This window comes from Cervus canadensis, chromosome 15 (genome assembly GCF_019320065.1).
Source record: "Cervus canadensis isolate Bull #8, Minnesota chromosome 15, ASM1932006v1, whole genome shotgun sequence".
Lineage (NCBI taxonomy): Eukaryota > Metazoa > Chordata > Mammalia > Artiodactyla > Cervidae > Cervus > Cervus canadensis.
Genome location: NC_057400.1, coordinates 44,372,039 through 44,391,608, shown reverse-complemented (window position 1 = coordinate 44,391,608; position 19,570 = coordinate 44,372,039).

Here is a 19,570-nt window from a genome sequence, read left to right as displayed (position 1 = left end):
TTTTTTTACATCCAGTGAGGGATTTCTCTGAGCATTTTTTATATTTTTCTGTTTTTAAATCAATTTATTGCTGTATATTTATCTAATAAAATGCACTACTTCAATTGTCATTTGTTTTGTATGACAATATTTCCACCACCCCAGAAAGCTTCCCTCTCTTTCTTTACAATCTGAATCATCTCTGCCAGATTTCAATTGATCATCTATCTGTTTTCTAGTAATATACATTAGATTTTTTTGAACATCTCATATAAATGGAAAAATGTACATTATTGGCCTTTTTTTCTTTCTAGATATTAAAAGGTCATTTTAGTATCATCTGGCTTCCTTTGATTCAGGGAATAACCCAATTATAATTATTTTGTTTATTGCCCTTTGTATAACATACTTTTTTTCTCTGGATGCTTTCAATATTTTCACTTTATACCTGGCTGTCAACTATTTATTAGGATGTGGTATTTTTTTTATTTGTAGTTTTTTGGGGGGTTTATTTTTTTAAATTGATTAAGCCTCTTGGATTTTTTAAGTTTATTGTTCTCTTCAAATTTGGAATTTTTCATCATGACTTCAAATATTTTTCTACCATCCTCTTTCTTGGACTCTATACCTATGGTAGTACATTTGATTTTTTCTTACAACTTACTTTACTTTATTCACATTTTTTGGTCTTAGCATTTTCTTTCTGTGCTTCAACCTATTTGATTTCTATTGCTGATATCCAGTTCCTGGGTCTATTCTCTTATAGTATCTAATCTGCTGTTCATTCCACACAATGAATCTTCTATTCATATATTTTAAAGTTCTAGAAATTCCTATGCTTTTAAAACATTTTTTATATTTTCTCATGATGTTTATAATTTCCTTTAAAAATCTTGAACATCATTATAAGTCTGTTTCTTTAACTGTGACCCCTGACCCCCCAATTTTGAGTGAATACAGCTTCTTTGCATATCTAGTAATTTTTAATTGGCTGTTGGGCCTTGTGGGTTACCTTGCTGAGATAATTTAATGTATATTTAGTTTTGTTTTGGCAGGTAGTTATATTATTTCACATTAGCTCAATTCTTTTGAGTTTCATTTCTTTCTTTAGAAGAAGTCTGTAATAACCTTTATTCTAGGGAAATTTTAGTCCTGCTACTATGGTTTAAGCTCTCTCAAGGTTTCCAGTGAATGTCCTGAGTGTTTAGAAAGATTTTTCCACTTTGGTTGGTTGAAATTTGCAAGTCTTCCAGTTTTGTGTGAGCTCTGGCAATTATTCAGCTTGTAGCTCCAAGTATTTCTAGAAGATCTCCTTTGTGTAACATCTTGAATTCTCACCTTATGCATGTGCAACTTTAGCCAAAGACTTATGAAGAAACTCATACATATTTCTGGAGCTCTTCCTCTGAATAGCTTCCTTCTCTTTAGTACTCTTGCCTTGAAAATTGCAGCTTCATCTGATTCCACAAACACCAATCTGTCCTTTCAATTTATTAAGATTACTATGTTCTGCTTGGGTTTCCCATCCCAGCACCATGTGCTAGGCAGAATGTTGGGATAATTGTAGTGATACCCTCAATTGTTTTTCTATTTTTTCAATGATCACAGTCCTAAATTGCCTCTTTTCCAGTGTTTAACAATAGCTGGTTCACATGTTTTGTCCAGTGAGAGACAGATTTCGGTTTTTTAAATAAGGTGCCTTATAATATAGAAAGCCAGAATATCTTCAGGGAAGACCAGTGAATAGTCATAGGGTGTGACTATAAAGACATATCAAACATAATACCTTTGACATTTAATTGATTTCACCAGGTTTCTATATTAATAAGATATATGAAAGACCATGAATCAAAGCAGTCTCACAGAATTTAGAAAATTCATTAAAGAGTTCTTTCTAATTAGCTGACAATTACTATATTCAGATATACTATACGTTTCACAACTTCCCTCTCATTTAGTGCTTTCAGCACTCTTTCAAATAAGTTATAAATGGGACTTACGACCACAGAAGGAAACACAAAGATCACAACACTTTGGATAAGCAATTAAGAGAGATCAGTTCTTGCAATCATGATAGAGGTTTAGCGGATGTACTAATGAAGCTGTTTCAGATACTTTTTGGCAAACTTTGAGTTAAGGAATTGCATATACTCTGAGCAATTAAACAGTTAATTCCCTTTAGAAAAGTTTGAAGTAAAAGCCCTGGGTTGAAAATCGACAAGGCATAACCAGTGTAGTAACTATAGGTCCAAAATAGAAGGCAGATTTACTCTTATTCAAGGACCTGATAAAATTTCTGTCCTAACTTATATGATAAAAATGATAACAATACACAACCTTCTAGGTCTTAGGGATGGTAGAAATCTATTCTGATTCTCTAATTTTGCAGGGGAGACCTCTGAACCCCAGAAGAGTTAATGGCTTCTATAAGACTGCCCAGTTAGCTTAGCTGATTCTAAAACCAGGACTTGCAGCATTGTTATGATTTTATGAACTGAGACAGATTCAATGAGCTAGACAGAGAAGATACATACTTAATTGACTATGTCTCAGATAAAACCATCAGGAAAACCAAACCAAACTGCTGTTTTGCTGTCAAGGTGAAGCATGAAATTCATGTATATTAACTAAAGAGCAACTGGTATACATCACATATTGCTTAATTTCCAGGAAAAGTAATGGCTAAGAATATTATATAGATTTAGGTTAAGATTCATTTGTGTTTTTCGATGGTAATATTGCTTTGGGATATGAGATTTTGTTTAGTTTTGAAAGCTGAGGCTGATTGAAAGCTGGCATCTTTAAAAGGAAGAAAAGAAGAGGATACACTTCTAATGATGGGTCTTCTGAGAAGGGATAACGCAGTTTCTCTTTTCCTTGGAGGCCTGAAACACAAGAGTGAGATGGTTATGTAGGGAACAATTTGGATTAGAAACACAAAACTTAAGCCTGATAATGCTAAATATAGCCTTTTTTTTTTTTTTCAAAATCATCTTCTTTCTTTCTGACACTTGCTAAAGAATCTCCAATCTAATCTTGTATTTTCATTACTACAATCTTATAACCTAATTTCTCCAAGGAACCCGGATTAACTTTTATTGGATAATAGTATTTAGAAACCAAGATCTGATTTCTCATTCTTCCTGGGGGTGTCACTTCTTCTAGGCCCTCTCAGTAGCTAGAGCTAGGAAAAATATACTGAATTATATGTGTACATGTGTCTATATGCACTTATGTGTCTAGCTATCTCTATGTGTTTTAAAATGTACATGAGCTGATACTGATATCACTGACTAATCTAGAACTACAGATTTCAAACTAACAGTACTTTTTGGCATATTTATACTGTCTTTCTCTGACAGTAAGAAACTTTGATCACATCATCTGTAATTTATTTACCTTTTTGCTGAACCTGAGCACATGTATATAAATTAGCTTCAAAATCGCTAACCCATACTAAACCATGCTAACCCATGTGAAGATCAAATTTACTAATTAGAGTGCAGTGTTTGTGTAAAGTTCTTTTTTGTCTTTGTACTTACAGTTTTTAGTCAAATGGCATTTTCCAAAAGTTACTTGGGTAATGTCCCTTTTCCCCCCATCTTCTTCACTAAAGTTAATTCATATATTGTAATACAGTTATTTTCACTTGGTACTGTTTGTATTCTATCCTGAGATCCACCCAGAGTTCTAGTTGATTTTATTTATATTTGCATACAGTATAGATTACAGTTCTATGGGTTTTGACAAATGCATAGTCATATGTTTTCCTAGGCAGTACCATGCGGAAATGCAGGAGACCACAGTTTGATTCCTGGGTCAGAAGATCCCCTGGAGAAGGGACAGGCTACCCACTCCTGTATTCTTAGGCTTCCCTGGTGACTCAGATGGTAAACAATCTGCCTGCAGTGCAGGAGACCTGGGTTTGATCCCTGGGTTGGGAAGATTCCCCTGGAGGAGGGCATGGCAACTCAATCCAGTATTCTTGCCTTTAAATCCCCATGGACAGAGGAGCCTGGCAGGCTACAGTCCACGGGGTCTCAAAGAGCTGGACATGACTGAGCCACTGAACACAGCACAGCACCTTACAGAGAAAACCCATCATCAATAAAACTCCAACGTGAGGTCCCATTGCACTCAACACTTTCCCCATCCTCACCGCTGCCAAGCACTGGTCTTTTTCCAGCTCTTTACATTGTATTTTTCTTTATTTTTTTTTTTTAAATAATACCGTGTAAATGGAATTATATAATATGTAAACTTTGGACCTTGGCCTTATTTAGAATAATGTATTGAAGATTCATCTATGTTATTGAAAGAATCAGTAGCTTGTTCCTTTTGTAAAAACTACTCAGTAGTATTATACATGTAATATAGGTCATTTAGCTAGTCACCTATTGAAGGATTTGTTGTTGTTATGTTCAGTGACTTAGTGTGTTCAGGCTGCCCTAACAAAATACCACAGACCGGGTGGCTAATCACGATAAAGAATCATTTTGTACAGTTCTGGAACTTGGAAATCTGTGATGAGAGAGTCAGCATGGTTGGGTGAGGGCTGTCTTCCAAGTCAGACATCTTGTCACTCACATGGTAGAAATGGTGAGTGTTCTCTCTAGGGCCTCTTCTATCTATAAGTGTACTAACCCTAATTGTGAGAATTCTACTCTCATAACCTAATTTACCTCCAAAGCTCCCACCTCCTAATACCATTGCAGTGGGCATCAGGATTTTAAAACATGGATTTTGGTGAGACTGAACATAAACATTCATACCATAGCATAAAATTTTTGGTGATGATTAATAAAGTTGCTAGAAACATTCATATCTGGACTTTTGTGTGAACCTAAGTTTTTCATTCACTTGGGTAAGTATCCAGGAGTGTGGGCAGTGTGGAGCTGGGCCATATGTTAGTGTATGTTTAATTCTATAAAAGATTGCAAGCCATCTTCTAAAGTGGCTATTCCATGTGCTTTCACACATGAATGAAAGCTCTTATTTTTCTGCATCCTTGCCAAGATTTGATACTGTTTGTTTGCCTTTCTAATGGGCATTTCACTGTGGTTTTAGTTTGCATTTTTCAAACACTAAATGATACTGAACATTTTTTTCTTCTGTTTATTTCCTATCTATGTATCTATGGCAAATATTTGTTCAAATCATTTTTTGGTGAGGTACTAACTCTATTAAATTGTAATTCAGAAAGAAGAAATTCACTTATTTAAGATATACAATTTAGTGTTTTTTGTTATGTTCCCAGAATTATGAAACTATTTACACAATTTTAGAACAGTTTTATAATGCCCAAAAGAAAACCCCTACCCTTTAGCAATCACCATTTACCCCATTTCTCCTGAACTTCCCAGAACTAGACAGCCTCTAATCTACTTTTTGTCTCTATACATTTGCCTAATCTGGACATTTAATATGAATAAAAATCATATGATGTATAGTCTTTTGTGACTGGCTTCTTTCACTCAGCATAATGCTTTCAAGATTTATCTATTTTGTAGTTCATATCAGTTAATTCATTCTTTTTATTGTCAAATAGCATTCCATTATGTTGATGTACATTTTCCAGAGGGCAAATGATGAACGTCTTTTCAAGTCCTCATTGGCCATTTACATATCTTCTTTGGACAAATGTCTATTCAGATCCTTTGTGCATTTTTAACATTGGGCTATTTGTTTCTTTATTTTATTATTGAGTTGTAAAAGTTCTTGATTTATTATATATATACATATATATCTCTTATCAAATATATGAATTGCAAATATTTTCTCCTATTCTGTGAATTGTCTTTTCACTTTCTTGATGGTGTCCTTAGAAGCAAAAAGTTTTAAATTTTGATGAATTCCAGTTTGTTAATTTTACTTTGTTTGCTTGTCCTTTTGGTGTCATATTTCAGAAACTGTTGCCTACTGAATGGTCATGATAATTTAGGCCTATGCTTGCTATTAAATATTTTGTAGCTTTACATTTACATCTGTATGTAGTCCATTTTATTTTTGTATATAATGTAAAGTAGGGAATCCGAAGTCATTCTTTTGCATTGGGACAGGTTATCTTAGTGCTATTTTTCTCATATTATGAAGCCTCTAATGTTGTTTCTTAGGCATGTACACATTCTCACTGGGATAACAGTGGTTTTAGTAGGTCTCTCTTCAACTATTTCTTTCCCTAATCATTCCATGGAAATTTGCCTTTGTTAGTATTACACCTAGCTCCAGAAATAGGAATACTTTTGTATTCTTGATACTTCAAACTTGCTGAGACCAAACACCACCTTGCTCAATGTACTTAGTTTTAAGAACATTTTTTGAACAGTTTTTTCTGGACTTTCTATAGAGGCTTCTAGATTATGTGATTAATGACACTGGTAGATACGGAGTAAAGGAAAAGTGTTTTGTTTTTAAATCGAAGCAATAAAAATTTATTTTGGACTCTGTGGGAGAAGGCGAGGGTGGGATGTTTTGAGAGAACAGCATTGATACATGTATATTATCTAGGGTGAAACAGATCACCAGCCCAGGCTGGATGCATGAGACAAGTGCTCAGGCCTGGTGCACTGGGAAGACCCAGAGGGATGGGATGGGGAGGGAGGTGGGAGGGGGGATCGGGATGGGGAATACATGTAAAACCATGGTTGATTCATGTCAATGCATGACAAAAACCACTACAATATTGTAAAGTAATTGGCCTCCAGCTGATAAAAATAAATGAAAAAAAAAAAAGAAAAAAATTTATTGGCTTATAGGGTATGAGATACCCTTTGGGACATCCATGTAGGCTAGAATTCATTAAATGCATCTGATTACAATATGAAGATTTTTCAGCAGATAGTTGCTAACTAAAATCATGGGTGTGAATGAGCTCTATCCAGAGTGTAAAAAGATAAAACAGAAAGAAAGTTTTCTGAGGATAGTAGCAATAATCTGCTCTCATTTCGTCCTTTTACAACCTCTATAGGCAGTTATTTACATAACTAAAGTTTGAAGACAGTCAGTGGGACAGAATTAGTTTCTATCATCTTTTAGTATCTGCCCCTGGTAATTAGAAGGTGTGCAGAAAGAGCGTAGCAGGCCTGGGATTGCTATCCTTAGAAAGGTCTGCTTGCAAGATTATCCCAGCTGGTCTCTGGGAACTTGGATTTGGGAGAGTTTCTACCATTTCCTGATAAAAATGGCTCACTGTACCCAAACTGCACAGACAATGCAGCTTATGCTGAATACCTGCTTTCCTTCTGGGAATCTGGAATTTTGGTAGATGCTGAGTAAAGGATGCCTACCTGACCAAAACTCAACAAAGGTCCTGGGCACTGATTCTCTAATGAGTGTCCTTGGCAGATGACATTTCATGTATATTGTCACAATTTATGCTAAAGAGAAATTAGGTGTATCCTGTGTGATTCCAGTGGGATAGGACTCTTAGAGGCCTGCTCTTGGTTTCTTCTGACTTTGCTTCAAGAGCCTTTCTCATTGCTCACTTCGTTTTCATCTTCTGATGTAATAAATCACAGCTATGAATACGAATATAACTATGTATTAATAATAAGTCCTATGAGTACTTCCAGTGAGTCATGAACCTGGGAGAAGGTAGGAGGCTTGGGGATGCCTGATAAAGAGTTTATCATTTAACTGCCATCACTTTTTACATGCTGTATGTATTTTTCCTTCAGTGGCATTTAGAGTTTTCTTTTTATATTTGAGTTCTGCAGTTTTGTTATAATATGTCTGCCTATGATTTTCTTCTTATCTGATGTTACCACTTGATGTATCTTTTCAATTAGAACACTCATGGCTCTTCATGGCTTGTTATTTCTCTGCCAATATTTTTTTAAATGTTGACTTTCTACCACACCATTACATGGAGTCTGAAACTTCTGTGCCATTTCCATGCATCTTGTTTCTGTCTCATATTTTCATATCTCTTTATCTGTATGAGCTGTATTCTGAAACATTTCCTCAATTCTTTCTCCGAATTTGCTAATTCTTCATTCAGTTGTGTCTTATCTACTAACTGCCCATAACCATCAATTTTTTAAATGTGAGGAGCTATGACTTTTACTAAAACTCTTATTATTTTTTCCTATAACCATGCTTTTTTTTTTTGCATAACTTCCTATTCCTGGTACATGAGTGCTATTCCTTATTTTATCTATTTGAAGATTCCTATAATTACTTTAGGAGAAGGCAATGGCAACCCACTCCAGTTCAGGTGCATCTATGAAGTCATCTCTTCAGGTATAAATTCTCATTTTTGGCATTGATATTCCTCATATGTTCTGTAATTGTTTTCTGTGAATTTATTTTCTTTCAAAATTGCTCTGCAGGGGATGTTTTTCATTCTGAGATATAGAGGCCCTTCTGGGCAGTGTAGTGTTTTGCTCGCTGCTTTTTCTTGGGCTCGATCTTCTTGTGTGCTGTGCTGGGCTGCGCTTAGTCACTCAGTTGTGTCCAGCCCTTTGTGGCCCCATGGACTATAGGCTGCTAGGCTCCTCTGTCCATTGGGCTGTAGCCCGCTAGGCTCCTCTCCCTATGGGGATTCTCCAGACAAGAACACTGGAGAGGGTTACCATGCACTCCTCCAGGGAATCTTCCCAACCCAGAAATCAAGCCCAGGTTTCCCTCATTGCAGGCGGATTCTTTACCATCTGAGCCAGCAGGCAAGCTCTGTGTATACCATAAATTTAGCCTCACACCCTCAAAATGCAGACTTCAGTTTCTGGTTTGTAGGAATTTTCTCTCCATAGTAAGCTCAGTGGCTGGTCCCAGCAGTGATTTCCTGCCCCAGTTTGCTTGCAGGTGTGTGTTCACAGTCCTGCCTCCCTGATATGCAAGTGGCCTGTGGCTTTGGCTTCTCTGGGATCACAGCGGAACTTGAAACACTATGGTTTCCACCAAGTCCTAACCCTCCACAGCCACTCAGATTACTTGTTACTTCTTTCAAATCTTTTTCAGATTCTCCACATGTATGTCTCTTAATTTATGTGTACGCATGCATGCTAAGTCACTTCAGTTGTGTCTGAAACTTTGCAACCCTATAGACTGTAGCCTGCCAGGCTCCTCTGTCCATGGAATTCTCCAGGCAAGAATACTGGAGTGGGTTGCCATGCCCTCCTCCAGGGGATCTTCCCAACCCAGGGATGGAGCCCATGTCTCTTATGTCTCCTGTATTGGTAGGCGGGTTCTTTACCACTAGCGTCATGTGGGAAGCCCTCTTAATTTATGTATATGTTATCAAATATTTTAACTAGTTTTGAGTGGGAGGAAGAATTAGAGTGTGTGCTCCATGCTTAATCAACAATCTGAACCCAGGAATTCAGAATATATGTGATTATAGCATAGATCAAATAAAAATCTCCTTATTTTCATGAAACATGTTTGGGGCAATATTTTTTTTTCACCAATGTCTAACTTGCTTTTTATTTTATTTTGTTTATTTTAATTGTAGGCTAATTACATTACAATATTGTGGTGGTTTTTGCCATACATTGACATGAATCAGCCATGGGTGTACATATGTTCCCCATCCTGACCCTCCTTCCCACCTCCCTCCCCATCCATTCCCTCAGTGTCATCCCAGTGCACCAGCCCTGAGCACACTGCCTCATGCATTGAACCGGGACTGGTGATCTATTTCACATATGATAATATACATGTTTCAATGCTATTCTCTCAAATCATCCCACCCTCACCTTCTCCCACAGAGTCTAACAGTCTGTTCTTTACATCTATGTCTCTTTTGCTGTCTCGCATATAGGGTCATCGTTACCATCTTTCTAAATTCCATATATATGTGTTAATATACTGTATTGGTGTTTTTTTTTTTTTTTTTGTCTGACTTACTTCACTCTGTATAATAGGCTCCAGTTTCATCCACCTCATTAGAACTGATTCAAATGCATTCTTTTGACACCACCCTTATGGCAGAAAGTGAAGAAGAACTAAAGAGCCTCTTGATGAAAGTGAAAGAGGAGAGTGAAAACATTGGCTTAAAGCTCAACATTCAGAAAACTAAGATCAAGGCATCTGGTCCCATCACTTCATGGCAAATAGATGGGGAAACAGAGGAAACAGTGGCTGACTTTATTTTTTTGGGCTCCAAAATCACTGCAGATGGTGACTGCAGCCATGAAATTAAAAGATGCTTACTCCTTGGAAGGAAAGTTATGACCAACCTAGACAGAATATTAAAAAACAGAGACATTACTTTGCCAACAAAGGTCCGTCTAGTCAAGGCTATGGTTTTTCCAGTGGTCATGTATGGATGTGAGAGTTGGACTGTGAAGAAAGCTGAGCATAGATGAATTGATGCTTTTGAACTGTGGTGTTGGAGAAGACTCTTGAGAGTCTCTTGGACTGCAAGGAGATCCAACCAGTCCATCCTAAAGGAGATCAGTCCTGGGTGTTCATTGGAAGGACTGATGTTGAAGCTGAAACTCCAATAATTTGGCCACCTGATGTGAAGAGCAGACTCATTTGAAAAGACCCTGATGCTGGGAAAGATTGAGGGCAGGAGGAGAAGGGGACAACAGAGGATGAGATGGTTGGATGGCATCACCGACTCAATAGACATGAGTTTGGTGGACTCTGGGAGTTTGTGACGGACAGGGAGGCCTGGCGTGTTGCAGTTCATGGGGTCTCAAAGAGTCAGACATGACTGAGAGACTGAACTGAATTGAACTGATTTGGGGCAAAACACAGAACTTACTCACACACAAAATGAATCTTTACAAACACTAACCGAGATCGTTGATTTAGACTGTTAAAATGTTGAGTGTGGGTCATTCAAGATAAAATTGGTTCCAGCCTCTCCACCACCCAACCCCTCCACCCACACTGCCTGAAATGATACTATAAGATTGACAATGTTGGGTTGTCACCAGAAATTGTTTTTTCATACGTGGTTATTTACTTTGGTCACGACAATCTGAGACTTTGCTTTTGGAGATGTTTATAGCTTTGAACCATTCCTATTTTGTGTTCATCTCCCCCAATGATAACTGCAGAAGAAGAGCATTTGTTGTAAGAATTTTCTCCTACTACCATCATTTTTCATGGCCTTGTGCCACTTGGCACGTAACACAGGAACTAGTGAATGACCCAGTGTTTTAACTGTCAGTCACCATGAACTACTTTACGAAACAGGCTTAACAGCTCATAAATGGAAAGCAATCCTGTTTACTGTCATCTCTAGATTCATAGATTGTTTGCAGCCTGTTACTGTTCTAGCAACACTTAGGGGCCAAGCTCCTAAAGTACTTTATGTATTTCTTGATGTTTCTTAAGAAGGGCTGGTCTGGTGAGCATCCTTGTACTTTTTTCATCTAATATAATAGGATTAGACCTTGGGGTGACTGTATCAGAGCTACTGACAGCTTTGTACAACATGCTGTGCATGAATATGTCTACCACATCTAGAAACTTTTGGAAGAAGAGAAATAATACCACAGAAACTGTTTTTGAAGATGAATAAATTGATTCGCTGTTCTTTTTTTTTTTTTTGGCGGGGGGGGAGTCTATCACTGTAGGTTAATTGACACTTTCTTTTCTTTGTCTTATTGGCCTGTCAGCACTTTTCCCCCTTGGTCTTGAATTGCTTTATTCTCTACTGAAGGTAGATGTATATTCTGAAAATAAACTTGAATCTATTAAAGCAGCTAACATATAGTGATGCCCCTGTTTTGTAAATTGAGTTCAGGTATAGGCTATCTATCTATTTGGCAGCAGAAGAGGTAGCTTTTGGTCTGAATTTTACTGTTTGAGATGTTAGAGTTGCTTCTAAGGTGGATGGGGTCAGGGTAGTATCAGTTTCACACATTACTGTCTTTATTGAATTTATATGAATGACCTCCTCTGAAGATTGAAGAACCCAACACAAGTATGCATAAGGCTCCTTTCAACCAGAGAATACTGTTTTACCCCCCTTTTTTTTTATTGTAAGAGAAGCTATTGCCTTTTGACATATACTGAATTTTTAAAAGCCTGAAGAAAGCTATAAAGTTGTAAAAGAATATTGACAACCAGAATTTTAAGAGGATGGTTTAGTTTCAAAATCTGCAAGATGAAAAATTTGTGATTTACTTCTTAGTGTGACCGGTCATTTGGTTAGGTATCTAATGAAATGCAGTCTGTGGAAAGCTCCAGCATTAGTAGTCAATATTACAGCACCTATGTGAGGAAGATAAGTGTCATTGTCCCTTCTTGTGGAAACAAAGAAGGTAATGATTCCTGTGGCAACACTAACCATAGTAGACATGAGCATTGATGTCAAGAAATGGTCCACTTCTGTTCCTAAGCTATAATTACTACCACATAGGTAAGACAAAAACTAACCAATCCATATATGTCAAGGGAAGTTGTCACATATAAGTGTCAAAAACCAGACTCTACACACTGAATAAAACAAGGCAGAATGATGTGTTCATTGCAAGACTTTCAACCTGCAAGTGGGAAGCTCGAGGCGATGGGAGTAATGGGTTCAGAGTTCCTCACAGAGTAAGTGGTATTTATGGAACAAACGTGGAAACCATTCGGCTTTTTTCAGCCGATTGGTGGCATAGTAGTCTTCGTTATTGGATCCAGGTAGTTGAGTCAAGGGAACAGGAAGTCCAGAGATTATGTGAACAGACTTGATGTTTAGGGATTGACTGGTGCCCTCTGCTGATTTCTGAGACCTGTAAATTCTTGTAAAGTTAGGTTGTTTCCTTATATGCTGGCATTTGCCACCTCCATTTTCTCTTTGACATAAGTGACTTCATTTTTGTTTGCTTCTACAAGTGTAAATGTTAATTTTTAAAAAAATATATATTTAATTTCAAATTTAGCCAAGAATTTCAGTCTTCTGATATTTAAAGAATATTTGGAGTTAATGTATTTTTCATATACTTGGAGAGAATTTTGTTTTTGTAAGGTGAGACACTTATGAATGAAAGGGAAACCATTTCTGATATAAGGTAGTAACCACTCCATGAGTTTGTCCAATAGCAGCTGGGCATTTTAAAGGATTAATGGGACTTTAAAATCAGTATTCAATTGATTTCAATTTCCTGTAATTATCCTGTCAGCTTTATCTCTAGTGAATTCTGTGCCCCAAGCATCTTAGGTAAAGTGGTTAACATATGGGGTAGTCAGTAAGCAGATCATTGAGGGCACAGATCCAGCTCTGCTAAGAGTGTTTCCACTTTCCTTCTTTCCTTCCTTCCTTCCCTCCCTACCACCCTCTCTCCATTCCTCCTACTTTTCTCCTTTTCTCCTTTCTTAAATTTTTAAAAATTAAATTTGTGAGCTAGAAGATTCCTAGCACATTTTATTAGAAGCTGTCATTACTTAAACAGAGAATGACTGCCAAAATGATGAAGGAGCACCATATAAAATGGCATAAGGTAATTTATTTGTTATTTTAGCAATTTCTACAGTCATCTGAAATCCACCTAAGATGGGTTAACTTTTTTATGTGACTAATAAAAAGATATCAAGTATTTGACTTTTAAATATTTTTAAAGGGTTCATGTCAGTTAAGTCAGTCAGTCAGTTCAGTTGCTCAGTTGTGTCCAACTCTTTGCAACCCCATGAATCGCAGCACGCCAGGCCTCCCTGTCCATCACCAACTCCCAGAGTTCATTCAAACTCATGTCCATCGAGTCGGTGATGCCATCCAGCCATCTCAGCCTCTGTCATCCCCTTCTCCTCCTGCCCCCAATCCCTCCCAGCATCAGGGTCTTTTCCCATGAGTCAACTCTTCGCACCAGGTGGCCAAAGTATTGGAGTTTCAGCTTCAGCATCAGTCCTTCCAATGAACATCCAGGACTGATCTCCTTCAGGATGGACTGGTTGGATCTCCTGCAGTCCAAGGGACTCTCAAGAGTCTTCTCCAACACCACAGTTCAAAAGCATCAATTCTTCAGTGCTCAGCTTTCTTCACAGTCCAACTCTCACATCCATACATGACCACTGGAAAAACCATAGCCTTGACCAGACGGACCTTTGTTGGCAAAGTAATGTCTCTGCTTTTGAATATGCTATCTAGGTTGGACATAACTTTCCTTCCAAGGAGTAAGCGTCTTTTAATTTCACGGCTGCAGTCACCATCTGCAGTGATTTTGGAGCCCAAGAAAATAAAGTCAGCCACTGTTTCCACTGTTTCCCCATCTATTTCCCATGAGGTAATGGGACCAGATGCCATGATCTTAGTTTTCGGAATGTTAAGCTTTAGGCCAACTTTTTCACTCTTTTTCACTCTTCTCTTTCACTTTCATCAAGAGGCTTTTTAGTTCCTCTTCACTCTCTGCCATAAGGGTGGTGTCATCTGCATATCTGAGGTTATTGATATTTCTCCCGGCAATCTTGATTCCAGCTTGTGCTTCTTCCAGCCCAGCGTTTCTCATGATGTACTCTGCATATAAGTGAAATAAGCAGGGTGACAATATACAGCCTTGACATACTCCTTTTCCTATTGGGAACCAGTCTGTTGTTCCATGTCCAGTTCTAACTGTTGCTTCCTGACCTGCATACAGGTTTCTCAACAGGCAGGTCAGGTGGTCTGGTATTCCCATCTCTTTCAGAATTTTCCACAGTTTATTGTGATCCACACGATTGAAAGCTTTGGCATAGTCAATAAAGCAGACACCCCTGCTCCTCCTGCTCTCAATCTTTCCCAGCATCAGAATCTTCTGTTGTTAACTCTATTTTAACTGTTCTCATACATTTTTAATTAAATAGAACATGAGAGCTTTGTAATACTGTTGTGTAAGTGCACACACATACAAACAAATACATATTTAAAACTGCCTAGATAAATCCATTTGTAGAAAAGCACTACTAGATCTTAAGAAGCTTTAAAGTAATAAAATATCAATTTCTCTAAAGCATTTGTCTCATTATCTATTAAAGTAGATGTTAAATATTTATCAGTTTCTAAGAAAAGCTATGACAAACCTTGACAGCATATTAAAAAGCAGAGACATTACTTTGCTGACAAAGGTCCATCTAGTCAAAGCAATGGTTTTTCCAGTAGTCATGTATGGATGTGAGAGTTGGACCATGAAGAAAGCTGAGTGCTGAAGAATTGTTGCTTTTGAACTATGGTGTTGGAGAAGACTCTTGAGAGTGAGTCCCTTGGACAGCAAGGAGATCCAACCAGTCCAACCTAGAGGAAATCAGTCCTGAATATTCAGGAAGGACTGATGTTGAAGATGAAGCTCCAATACTTTGGCCACCTGATATGAAGGGCTGACTCATTAGAAAAGACCCTAATGCTGGGAAAGATTGAAGGCAGGAAGAGAAGGGCACGACAGAGGATGAGATGGTTGGATGGCATCACTGACTGGAGGGACATGAGTTTGAGCAAGCTTTGGGAGTTTGTGATGGACAGGGAAGCCTGGCATACTGCAATCCACGGTGTCCCAAAGAGTGAGATATGACTGAACAACTGAACTGAACTGAACTTGACCTGTTGCAAACAATTATTACTTTCTGAATTAAAATACAGACTTTTTAGTTAAATGATAAAAGAGAAAGAACAAAGGCCTTTGTCCCCAGGCCTAACTACTTGGGTGTTCTTCCTCCTTAATTCCTTTTTTCCTGGCATTCTCATGATATTATAGATTTTGCTGATTGAATGAAGTCCATGGTTATATTTTATCTTTCCATTTGTGCTGATGTATAATGTTTATACAGCTCTACATTTAATTTTTTCATATATGTTTCTCTGCTTTTGCATGATAGGATTTGGATGTTAGGAGACAGTATGATTTTGGCTTTTTGTTATAATCTAATCTCAGGAATCTTCAATTCAATTGGTGCTCAATTGATTTTTTTTTTCCCCAATTAAACTTAGCATTGCTCTAGAGTAATGTCATCATTTCTATCATCAGCATCATTATGTAACTAAGATTTATGTGCTACTGTGCTCAGGAGTTGCACATACATTATCTCATTTATTTATCACAACATTCTGGTGAATTAAGCATTCAAGGATTAATACATCTGGCTGTGTTCCATTAACTAATCTGGAATGCGGGGTTTGTGGACCATCTGTGAATGGAGTGAAAACATTCTACTGAAGTAACCAGATCATTGATATTTTACTTTTTAATTTTATAATGTATTTTCATGTGGGCAAGTAAAATACACAATTTTTAAAATTGAAGTATGGCAGAAAGTGAAGAAGAACTAAAGAGTTTCGTGATGAAAGTGAAAGAGGAGAGTGAAAAAGTTGGCTTAAAACTCAACATTCAGAAAACTAAGATCATGGCATCCGGCCCCATCACTTCATGGCAAATAGATGCGGAAACAGTGGCTGACTTTATTTTGGGGGGCTCCAAAATCACTACAGATGGTGACTGCAGCCATGAAATTAAAAGATGCTTACTCCTTGGAAGGAAAGTTATGACCAGCCTAGACAGAATATTAAAAAGCAGAGACATAACTTTGCCAACAAAGGTCCGTCTAGTCAAAGCTATGGTTTTTCCAATAGTCATGTAAGGATGCGAGAGTAGGACTATAAAGAAAGCTGAGCACCGAAGAATTGATGCTTTTGAACTGTGGTGTTGGAGAAGACTCTTGAGAGTCCCTTGGACTGCAAGGAGATCTAACCAGTCCATCCTAAAGGAGATCAGTCCTGAGTGTTCATTAGAAGGACTGATGTTGAAGTTGAAACTCCAATTCTTTGACTGCCTGATACAAAGAGCTGACTCATTTGAAAAGACCCTGATATTGGGGAAGATTGAAGGCAGGAGGAGAAGGGGACAACAGAGGATGAGACGGTTGGATGGCGTCACTGACTCAATGGACCTGAGTTTGGGTAAACTCCAGGAGCTGGTGATGGACAGGGAGACCTGGTGTGCTGCAGTCCATGGGGTCTCAAAGAGTCAGACACAACTGAGCGACTGAACTGAACTGAAAATTGAAGTATAGTTGACTTACAACATTGTGCCAGTCGGCCGTGCAGCAAGTGACCTAGTTGTACACATAAATATATGTTGTTTTTTAAATATTCTTTTCCATTATGATTTATTCTAAGAGATTGGAAATAGTTCCCATACAGTAAAACCTGTAGTTTATCCATTTTAGATGTAATAGTTTGTATATATCAACCCCAAGTTCTCAGTCCACCCTTCTCCCTCTTTCCCTTCCCCTTGACAACCACAAGTTTGATCTCTGTGCCTATGAGCCTGTTTCTCTTTTGTAGATATGTTCATTTTTGCTGTATTTTAGATTCCACATTAAGGGATATCATATGGTACTTGTCTTTGTCTGACTTATTTCACTTAGTATGACAATCTCTAGTTGCATTCATGGCATTATTTCATTCTTTTTAATGACTTAGTAGTTTTCCATTGTATAAGCGTACCACATCTCCTCATCTACTCATCTGTCAATAGACATTTAGTTTGCTTCCATGTCTTGGCTGTTGTGAATAGTGCTGTTGTAAAATATACAATCATTGTGAAACCAGAAAGAATAACTAAATTGTGTAATACTGTGGATTTTCATATTTCAGTATTTGACCATAAATTTTGCCAAAGGAACATAATTTACAATAATTTAAATTAAATCCTAATATTTATAATAAGGTTGTAGAATAATCTAGTAGACCTGGATGTTCTGAATTTCTTAACAGGGCCCTTTTCTTTTGGACTGAAGTATAACTGGTGTACAATATTACTTAAGTTTCAAGTGTATAATACAGCATAGTGTTTTGGAATCTTAAAAGGTTATATTCTATTTTTAGTTATTACAAACTACTGGCTATATTCCCTGTAATGCATATATTCTTGTTGATTATTTATTTTATTGTTGCTGTTGTTCAGTTGCTAACTGGTGTCTGATTCTTTGAGACCCCATGGACTACAGGACTCTAGGCTTCCTTGTCCTTCATTATCTCCTGGAATTTATGCAAACTCATATCCATTGTGTCCATAAAACCAACCAACTATCTTATCCTCTGTCTCCCTTTCTCCTCCTGCCCTCAGTCTTTCCCAGCATTAGGGTGTTTTTGAATTGAGTCAGCTCCTTGCATCGGTGGCCAAAGTATTGGAGCTTCAGCTTTAGCAATCCTTCCGAAGAATATTCAGGGTTGATTTCCTTCAGGGTTGACTGGTTTGATCTCCTTGCTGTCTGAGGGATTCTCAAGCATCTTCTCCAGCATCACAATTCTAAAACAATTCTTTGGCACTCAGCCTTCTTTATGGTTCAACTCTCTGGGGAAGAAACCATAACTTTGATTATACAGACCTTTGTCAGAAAAGTGATATCTCAAATTTTTAATAGGCTTTCTAGGTTTGTCATAGCTTTCCTTCCAAGGAGCAAGCATCTTTTGATTTCGTGGCTGAAATCAATATCTGCAGTGATTTTGGAGCCCAAGAAAATAAAATCTTCCACTGTTTCTACGTTTTCCCCATCTGTTGCTGTGAAGCAATGGGACCAGATGGCTTGATCTTAATCTTTTTATTGTTGCGTTTTTCCATTTCTTTTTCTTGGGGATGGTTTTCATCACTGCCTCTGTACAATGTTACAAACCTCCATCCATAGTTCTGCAGACACTCTGTCTATCAGATATAATCCCTTGAATCTATTTGTCACTTCCACTGTATAATTGTAAGGGATTCGGTTTAGGTCATACCTGAATGACCTAGTGTTTTAGTTACCTTCTTCAATTTAAGTCTAAAATTTGCACTAAAGAGTTCATGATCTGTGCCATAGTCAACTCCTAGTCTTGTTTTTGCTGACTATATAGAGCTTCTCTGTCTTTGGCTGCAAAGAATATAATCAGTCTGATTTTGGTATTGACCATCTGGTGATGTCCATGTGTAGAATTGGCTCATGTGTTGTTGTAAGAGGATGTTTGCTATGATCCCCGGTAATGACTGATTCTTTTACTATCTTTAAGAGTTTTTTAGTAATGACTTTATTTCATGAAAATGCTTGATTTTATGAGCATATTACATGTCATTAAAATCTGAAAATATCTAATTTTATGACATATATACTGTATTTAAGTATCATTTTTCTATTTTTTGCCATATAATATTTAACTATTGTAATATTGTTGGATATTTAAGTGTTAATTTTTTTCTTCCTTTTGTAAATAGTTCCTTTCTGAAATTTTTATCCACTAGTTTTTGAAAATTATTTCAATTTTCTTTGCTTACAGCATCAATACTGAAGTCCATATTTTACAATTCTTCAGGCCAAAAGAAGGAAAAGAATTTATCTATGACTCGTTTATTTCTTTTCTACCTTACTTCTGTTCTGTCATCAAGTCTTTTCCATTCTAACTGCAATCTACACCCAATACAATCTTTCTTTCTCTTCTAAGTCATTGTCTTCTCTTGTTTGTATAAATACAGTATGAATAGGCTCTGACACTAATAAACCCTTGCCACTGTCCAATGATCTCAACATGACAACAGGTATGATCCTATCAAGCCTAAGTTAGATTGGATCATTCCTGTGCTCTTTTATTTAGAAAGGCAGAGGAGCAAAACCAGCTAAACAAAATAAGAATTAGGTTGGAAGAATCTGTACCTAACTTCAAAAATTGCAATCAGTTTACAGCAATCAGTTTTTTTTTTTTAATACTACTATA